This window comes from Monodelphis domestica, chromosome 5, assembly GCF_027887165.1.
Source record: "Monodelphis domestica isolate mMonDom1 chromosome 5, mMonDom1.pri, whole genome shotgun sequence".
Taxonomy (NCBI): Eukaryota; Metazoa; Chordata; class Mammalia; order Didelphimorphia; family Didelphidae; genus Monodelphis; species Monodelphis domestica.
In genome coordinates this window covers 299,664,070-299,672,502 of record NC_077231.1, presented here as the reverse complement: position 1 = coordinate 299,672,502, position 8,433 = coordinate 299,664,070, and the positions used below count along the sequence as shown (strand labels likewise).

Genomic DNA, 8,433 nt, shown 5'->3' with positions numbered 1-8,433 from the left:
TCTTATTCCAAAAGCTGGGATTTTGAGGTTTATCAAACACTGGTTGCTAAAATAATTTATCTCTGTATATTATGTATCTAATCTACTTCCATTGATCTACCATTCTGTTCCTTATCCTGTTCCAGATTGTTTTAATGATTGCTGCTTTATAGTATGGTTTGAGATCTGGTACTGCTAGGCCTCCTTCCTTCACATTTTTTTTCATTAGTTCCCTTAATATTCTTGACCTTTTGTTCTTCCAGATAAATTTTGTTACTATTTTTTCTAGTTCCACAAAATAATTATTTTATAGTTTGATTAGTATGGCATTGAATACATGAATAAATTTAGGGTACAATTGTCATTTTTATTATATTAGCAAAGCCTATTCATGAGTAATTAATATTATTCCAATTATTTAGATCTGACTCTATCCATTTGAAAAGTATTTTGTAATTGTTTTCATATAATTTCTGTTTGCCTTGGCAAGTCCCAGGTTTTTATATTATTTAGAGTGATTTTAAATGGAATTTCTCTTTCTAATTTTTGCTGCTCGACTTTGTTGGTAATATATAGAAATGTTGATTATTTTTGTGGATTTATTTTGTATCCTGAAATTTTACTAAAGTTATTCAACTAGTTTTTTTAGTTGATTCTCTAGGATTCTCTAAAGTATACTATCATATCATCTGCAAAAGTGAAAGTTTCAATTCTTCATTGCCTACTTTAATTCCTTCCATTTCTTTTTTTCTTTATTGCTAAAGCTAGCATTTCTTTTCTTTTTTTTTTTAAACCCTTACCTTCCATCTTGGAGTCAATACTGTGTATTGGCTCCAAGGCAGAAAAGTGGTAAGGGCTAGGCAATGGGGATTAAGTGACTTGCCCAGGGTCACCCATCTAGGAAGTGTCTGAGGCCAGATGTGAACCTAGGACCTCCCATCTCTAGGCCTGGCTCTCAATCCACTGAGCCACCCAGCTGCCCCCTAAAGCTAGCATCTCTAATACAATATTAAATAATAGTGGTGATAATGGACATCTTGTTTCACTCCTGATCTTATTAGGAAGGCTTCCCATTATAGATAATTGCTAAAGGTTTTAGGTCAGTGGTTCTCAACCTTTCTAATGCCATGACCCTGCAGTACAGTTCCTCATGTTGCAGTGACCCCAAACCAAAAAATTATTTTGGTGGCTACTTTAAAACTGTAATTTTGCTACAGTTATGATTCGGAATGTAAATACCTGATATGCATTATGTATTCTCATTGCTACAAATTGAGAGGTTGAGAACCACTGTTTTAGGTCTATACTACTTATCATTTCAAGTTATGACCCATTTATTACTATGCTTTCTAGTGTTTCTAATAGGAATGGTTGTTATATTTTGTCAAAGATCTTTTCTGCATTCATTGAGATAACCATGTGATTTTTGTTAGTTTAGTTATTGATGTGATCAATTAGATAGGTAGTTTTCCCAATATTAAACCAGCCCTCGATTCCTGGTATAAATCCCACCTGTTCATAGTGAATGATCCTTGTGACATATTGGTATATTTTTGGTAATGTCTTATGTAAAATTTTTGCATCTATATTCATTAATGAAATTGTCCTATAATTTTCTTTCTCTATTTTCTTCCTTGCTTAGGTAACTGTACCATATTAGTTTCATAAAAAAGAATTTGGTAAGATTCCTTCTCTTCCTATTTTCCCAAATAGTTTATGTAGAATTGGGATTAATTGTTCTTTAAATGTTTGATAAAATTCACTGGCCATGGATATTTTTTCTTAAAGAGTTCATTCATTGATGGCTTGTTCAGTTTCTTTTTATGATATGTATGATATTATTTAAGGATTCTGTTTCCTCTGTTGCTAATGTGGACCATTTGTATTTTTGTAAAAATTCATGCATTTCACTTAGATTATTAAGTTTATTGGCATGTAACTGGTCAAAATAGCTTTTAATGATTGCTTTAATTGCCTTTTCATTGGTGGTGATGAGTTCATCTGTTTCATTTTTGATATTCATTATTTTGTTTTTTTCTTTCCTTTTTAAAAATAAAATTAACCAGCCCTGTTTATTTTAATTTTTTTCATTAAATAAGCTCTCAGTATTATTTATTGTTTCAATGGTTCTCTTACTTTCAATTTTATTAATTTCTCTTTTAATTTTTAGGATTTCCAATTTAATTTTTAAATGAGGATTTTTAATTTGTTCTTTTTCTAATTTTTGTAGTTGTAAGCCCAATTTACTGATCTGCATTTTCTCTATTTTACTTATGTAAGGGTTTAGAGATCTAAAATTTCCCCTCATATTGCTTTTGATGTGTCCCATAAATTTTGATATGTTGTCTATCATTGTCATTGTGTGAAAAGGGAATTCTTTATTCTCTTTGTCTATTCTGAGTTTACACTTATGACAGGGAAACCTTCATTCCCTTTGTCTATTTTTGAGTTAACAGTTTGGTTAACAATAATTTAAGTACACCTACTTAGCACCTCACTAGATTGTGAAGACAGGATTAACTCTTCTTTGTCTACTTTTGAATTGAATCAACAAAAGCTTGAATACCCTACCTTTCGCACTAGGTGGAAGAATTTACAAACCACTTAGAGAATTCACACCCTTAGAAACTCAATCAGCCAGGAATGTGTGAACCTTTTTGATGAGTATTTACTGCTCCAGAAGGTGAGAACTGGTTCCCACAGACACTGTCCCCTGGGCAGTGCTAGACAATTTGGAAGCTGTAATTGGCACCTGTGAAGAGTGAAAGGGACAAGAAGTCACCATAAAAGCCATGAATTCTTCAGTTTGAGAGAGACTTGTGGAGATAGTCTCCTGGGACTGCCTCCTGGAGATTGTCTTCTGGGGAGAGTTGGCTTGAAATCAACTTCAGAAGGTCAACTTCAGAGGTTAGTGGGCTTGAGGAGCCCACATATTATTGTCTTCATCTCCAGTCATGGAGCTACCTCTTGGAGGGAACTTCAATGAGTGAATAGCTGACTGTTCTTTCTTGACTCCTGGAGAGAGTTTAATTCCAGTTGAAGGTCAACAAGTTCTGGCTCAGTCAAGCACCAGAGCAATATTTAGTTAGATAGGCTAAATATCTTCTCTACCTTTCATATTACTCTACTTTCACTCTTTCCACCCCTTTTGTAAATAAAAGCTATTAAAAGTCATTTTGACTTTGAGCAATAATCCTTTAAAATGGTGACCACCATATTATTGATAATTTTCATATTTTAGTCCAACCATTAAATTTAACTCCTACAGTTGTCATTAATAAAATTATTGGTCATTTCTATAAATTTTCTTTGACCCATCTTTTTTTTTAGCATTAGATTACTTAGTCTCCAATTAATTTTGGATTTATCTTTCCATGGAGCTTTATTGAGTATAATTTTTTTATTGCATTATGTTCTAAAAGTGATGCATTTATTATTTCTGTTTTTCTGCATTTGGTTGTGAGAGTTTTATGCCCTAATACATGCTCAGGTTTTGTGTAGGAGCCATGTACTGCTGAAAAGAAGATATGTTCCTTTCTACTCCCATTCAATTCTCTCCAGAGATTTATTAGTTCTAACTTTTCTAAGATTTCATTCTCTTCCTTTACTTCTTTCTTGTTTATTTTTTGGTTTGCTCAGAGAGCCAGATCTAGAGATGGGAAGTCCTAGGTTTAAATCTGGCCTCAGACACTTCCTGGGTGAACCTGGGCAAGTCACTTAACCTTAGGTCTTATTATTCCTTATTTTCCTAAATCTTATTATTCTTCTGCCTCAGAACTGATAGTATTGATTCTAAGACAGGAGGTAAGGGTTTATTTTTGAAAAGCAGACTTTCCCCTACATAAGACATTTTTTCCTACTAGTCTTTTTTCAGGTTAGAAATAGCATATCTATCTGAGTTTTTGGAGGAATATATTAAGCTAGGTAGAAGCACAATAAAATAAGAAAGGCCTTAAGTTATAGCTTTTTTATTTCATGTAAATAACTTTTATCATATCAAGGAAAAAATCTTTTTATTCCTTTACCTTGAAATGATTTTCAAATATGAATGAATGTGAATTTCTTGAAGGAAACTTCTTTCCTTCCTTCAAAATTGTACCTTTCATAAGAAGCCCTTTCCATTCCTCCTTAAATTTAGCATTTTCCCTTTGAGGCAACCCTCTATCTATATATCTATATCTACATATTGCTTTTACATTTGTTTGCCTGTTGTCTCCCTCCTTTATTGATTGTGAGCTATGAATATTTTGGAAATTTATTGCTATATTTTATTTACCAACATTCTTCCTTAACATATTTTTATAATAAATATTAAGTGGAGTATTAAATAATAAAATATAATTTTATAATAATAACATTAGATGATGATCTTGGCTTTTAATTTTTTTAACCTTTTTTTGGCCAGGTTTTGGGGACAAAACCATATTTGGCTCACATATTGAGCAGAGTTATATTCCACCTTTCACTATATACAGAAATGGCTTTTGTAATATTGAGATTGTATGGCCCTGGTTGGGGGGGACCCTAAATCACTTTAAATCCTTTAGTTTGTTGATATGCAAATTTAGATAATATTACTGGTAACACTGACTTCTGGGAGATACAGTAATGTTGAATTGTTGAGGTAATGAGTATAAAGATCTTTGTAAAACTTAGAGTAAATGTCAGTGATTACCATCCCTACTCTTACTGATTTGGAAGAGTTCACTTATTAATCATTCCTATTCTAGCCCCTTTCAAGGTCTTCTTAAGGATACAAACTCTACTGGGTTATGACATCACGTTATGCAGAATATAAATAGGACGATTAAGGGAGAATCATAAATCTGATATGATAATACTTTATTGCTTCACAACTAATTTGGGGAAACCTCACCCTAGACATCATAGCAACATACAGCAATATACACAAAAGGAGTAAAATGATCTCATGGCCACAGGCTACCTGCTGGGGGTATCTCGCAGTTATGTAGAGAGAACAGGTGTAAGACATTAATTAGCTCACACATCTGCAGGGTTTTCTTCAGCTGACTGAGTAACCTTCGACAATTGACAGAAAATGAAGCCTTCTGGGAATGAGCCACTGGATGCTGGGCCAAGTTTAATAGGGCTGTGGGAAGAGAAAGGAGAGAATGATCATGACAGGTCAGTGCCCAGGCCAACTAAGATCTCTATCATACTTTTTTAGAAAACTGAACTGAGTGTGTATATGTGAATGTGTTTTCAATTTTAAGTTTATTCTCTCCTGCCTGCCATAAATCATAAATGAATGAACAATCATCAATTAAGCATTTACTATGTGCCAAAAATTGTGCTAAACTCAGGGCACACAAAAAGAGGAGGAAAAAGTCCTTTTTGGGACTTTCATTCTAATAGGGTAGATAACATTTTAAAAGAAGTGGTGCCCAAGGAGGGACACGTTGGTCTGGAAAAATTACAGGGATAGCGAGCGGATTCCTTGGATAGTAGACTGGCATATCTTATTCAAGAACAACAGTGGAATTAATTTAATTAGGATTCCAAAAATGGGAGTGAGTACAGAAAGGAGGGGGAAGTAGAACAGCAAGGAAATGGGGCAAAGTGAGGGAGAGGAGACGAGTAGGGAGAGAATTAAAGCATGACCGGATTTTCCTAAAATTGTGGTTTGGGAGAGGTGGTCACTAATTAATAATTAGTAGAGACCTCATGATGAAGTTTCTCCAGGATGGGGAAAGTAGTTGGAGGAAATTGTTGGAGAGTTGGAAATTAAATAAGAATGGCTAAGGATTTCCCTGAAATTCTCTGAAATTCCCTTTCCATTGTCTCTTGCCTGCCATCACTGGCCATGTTATATCATGGAGAATACTCTGAAAAGAATGTTTCAGCAAGCAATCAAATTTTTGAGAATTCATCTAGTTTTTCCTTCCCTATGAAGAGATGAGGCTTCACTGAATTATCCAGTCTTTTTAAGAGGCTAGTCCCCTGATTTTTCTAGAAATCATTCTAAAAGGCATGACATGATAGATCCTGTGAGAGCCCAAGTGATTATAACCTGAGACAGTCCTAACTGGCAAGAAACAGGAGAAGTTCAACTCTTCCAGGACCTTTGATGTCTTTGTATGGAACTGGATTCTCTTATCATGTGACCTAAAGGTAGGAAACTGAACATTTGCTCCAACCGGCTAAATTTGGAGGATATTGACAGTGCTTGCTATCCTTCAGCAATATGAAAAACATAGTTTACACTTAGAGTAAGGAAAATGAATTGGAATAGGAAGTAGATTGAAATGAACTTCTTCCCTGTTCTTTCTTCTCAAACATACATAGGAGCTTCATGTTTGTGTTCTGAGATCTCTAGCTTCTCTTTGTGAAGTAGTATCCCTCCCCTGACTCAGAAGATGAGGTGCTTTTTGACCAATGTATGGATTATAATATGTAGTTCAGGTATATGGAATCAGAGCTATGATTTTGATTGGAGCCTTGGGAAAAAACTCACCAATAGGAGAAGCATCCCAAAGGGGCAGAAAGGGGATACAGATGATTCCTAGTGGTGAAATTCAGAGAAAATCCTTTTCACCTCCAAATTGATGGTCTTTTTTGTTTAATCAATACTATATATTGGTTTCAAGGCAGAAGAGTTGTAAGGGCTAGGCAATGAGAGTTAAGTGACTTTCCCAGGGTCACACAGCTAGGAAGTGTCTGAGGCCAGATTTGAACCCAGAACCTCCCATCTCTAAGCCTGACTCTCAGTCTACTGAGCTACCTAGCTGCCCCCTGATGATCTTAAAAAATAATACTTCCCTTTTCTCTTAGTATCAGTTCCAAGACAGAAGAGTAGCAAGGGTTAATCAATTGGGATTAAGTAATTTGCCCAGGATTACTTAGTCAAGAAGTATCTCAAGCCAGATTTGAATCCAGGACCTCTCATCTCTAGGTCTAGTTCTTGATCCACTGAACCACCTAGCTGCTCCCTCCTCACATTAAAAAAAAAAAAAAAACATCGATTGTAAGTTCAATAGGGTCAGTGAGATGAATACAAAGGTGAATATGATAAGGTCAGTAGCAGATCAGTGGCTCAGTGGACTGAGAGCCAGACCTAGAGATGGGTGGTCCTGGGTTCAAAGATGGCTTCGGATTCTTCCTGTGTAACCCTGGGCGAATCATTTAACCCCAGTTGTCTAGGACTTATTGCTCTTCTGCCTTGGAATCAATACACAATATTGATTCTTTGATGGAAGGTATGCATTTTGGAAAAAATAAGAATATGATATGTTTATCAGAGAAACACGAAGTGCTCTAAATTTATCAAAGAACTCCAAAGCTAGAAAGAAGCCTTAACATTTTCCCCTTCATTGTGCAGATGAGGAAACTGAAAATAAAAAGGGTGATTTCCTCAAATTCATGCATCTAATCAGTGATATCAGGACCCAGACCCAGATCTCTAGGTTGATTACTCTTTCTACTTTCCTATAATGTCTTTCTTCAAATCATGGCTTCTTCCACTTTGGATATACTGTATTACCTTGCTCAGATCCAAGTGGCAGGAATTTTTGAGAGTCTCTGATGATGTCTTCACTATCATAGTTACCCCTCTAGAAGGAATCAGGATGGAGGGGAGGAGGGCTTCATTCATCTAGTACCCTAATTCTGAGAGGACACTTTGGATCCTATTAATTGGACATCCTGCCTTTGCCCTATAACAGGGTATACTGGTTGTTTTATTTTTGCCTACAAGTAATAGAGCAAGCATATGTTTTGCTATAGAAAATTCTATCAGGAAAAAGAGAGACTCACATTTTTTAAAATGGGCTTCAAAAACTTCAAAATGAAGAAAAAAGGTTCATCCCTTTAATGAAAGACTAAAATAAAGAATGGGTTTAAACTGCTAAGTTGCCACTTACCTTAGGTTCAATGGCACTGCCAACTGCCTAAGAGAAGCATTCATCTAGGAGCTTTAATAGACTCTGCTGAACCTGGTGAGTGATGAATTCATGTTGGAGCCCCTATCCAGCTTCCTTTCCCTAAGGTGTCAGGCAGATGGCCTGGATACTCTCTATGATTCATGGCCATTACTCAAATTCTCCTTAGCATTCCCCCAAAATAAAACAAAAATTGTCTATTGTGCTGTCATAATACAACTCATTTGGAATCAAGGTGGAATTGCATTACATATTACTTATTGCACATCAGCTAAACTTAAATGTGCGGCACAGAAAACCCAGACATGAACCTACAAGTAGCAGATTTCCACATTCTATTTGTGTTTTAATTAAATCATTGTCATTCTATTTAATCTGTTCAGGTCATAATTTAGCTCTGTAGTTTGTTGTTGTTGTTTTACCCATATCTAAATGTAAATTCTCTTAAGCATTCTTCACAGGGCTCCTGGCCTTTGGTGAAGAGATCTCATTGTCTCATATTGTGAGATGTTTTGAAGTTTAGCAGATGGCTCATTTTACAGATGATTGATGAATA

At 35.3% G+C, this 8,433-nt stretch overlaps 1 long non-coding RNA gene across 1 annotated transcript; it reads right to left on the bottom strand.

The window, feature by feature from the left end:
* Nucleotides 1-4,806: 4,806 nt before the first annotated feature.
* LOC130454670 (uncharacterized) lies at nucleotides 4,807-8,015 on the bottom strand. Its single transcript, XR_008912496.1, has 2 exons — nucleotides 7,860-8,015; nucleotides 4,807-5,089 (listed from the first exon to the last, which is right to left on the bottom strand). It is a non-coding gene; the product is annotated as an uncharacterized LOC130454670 (long non-coding RNA).
* Nucleotides 8,016-8,433: the final 418 nt, after the last annotated feature.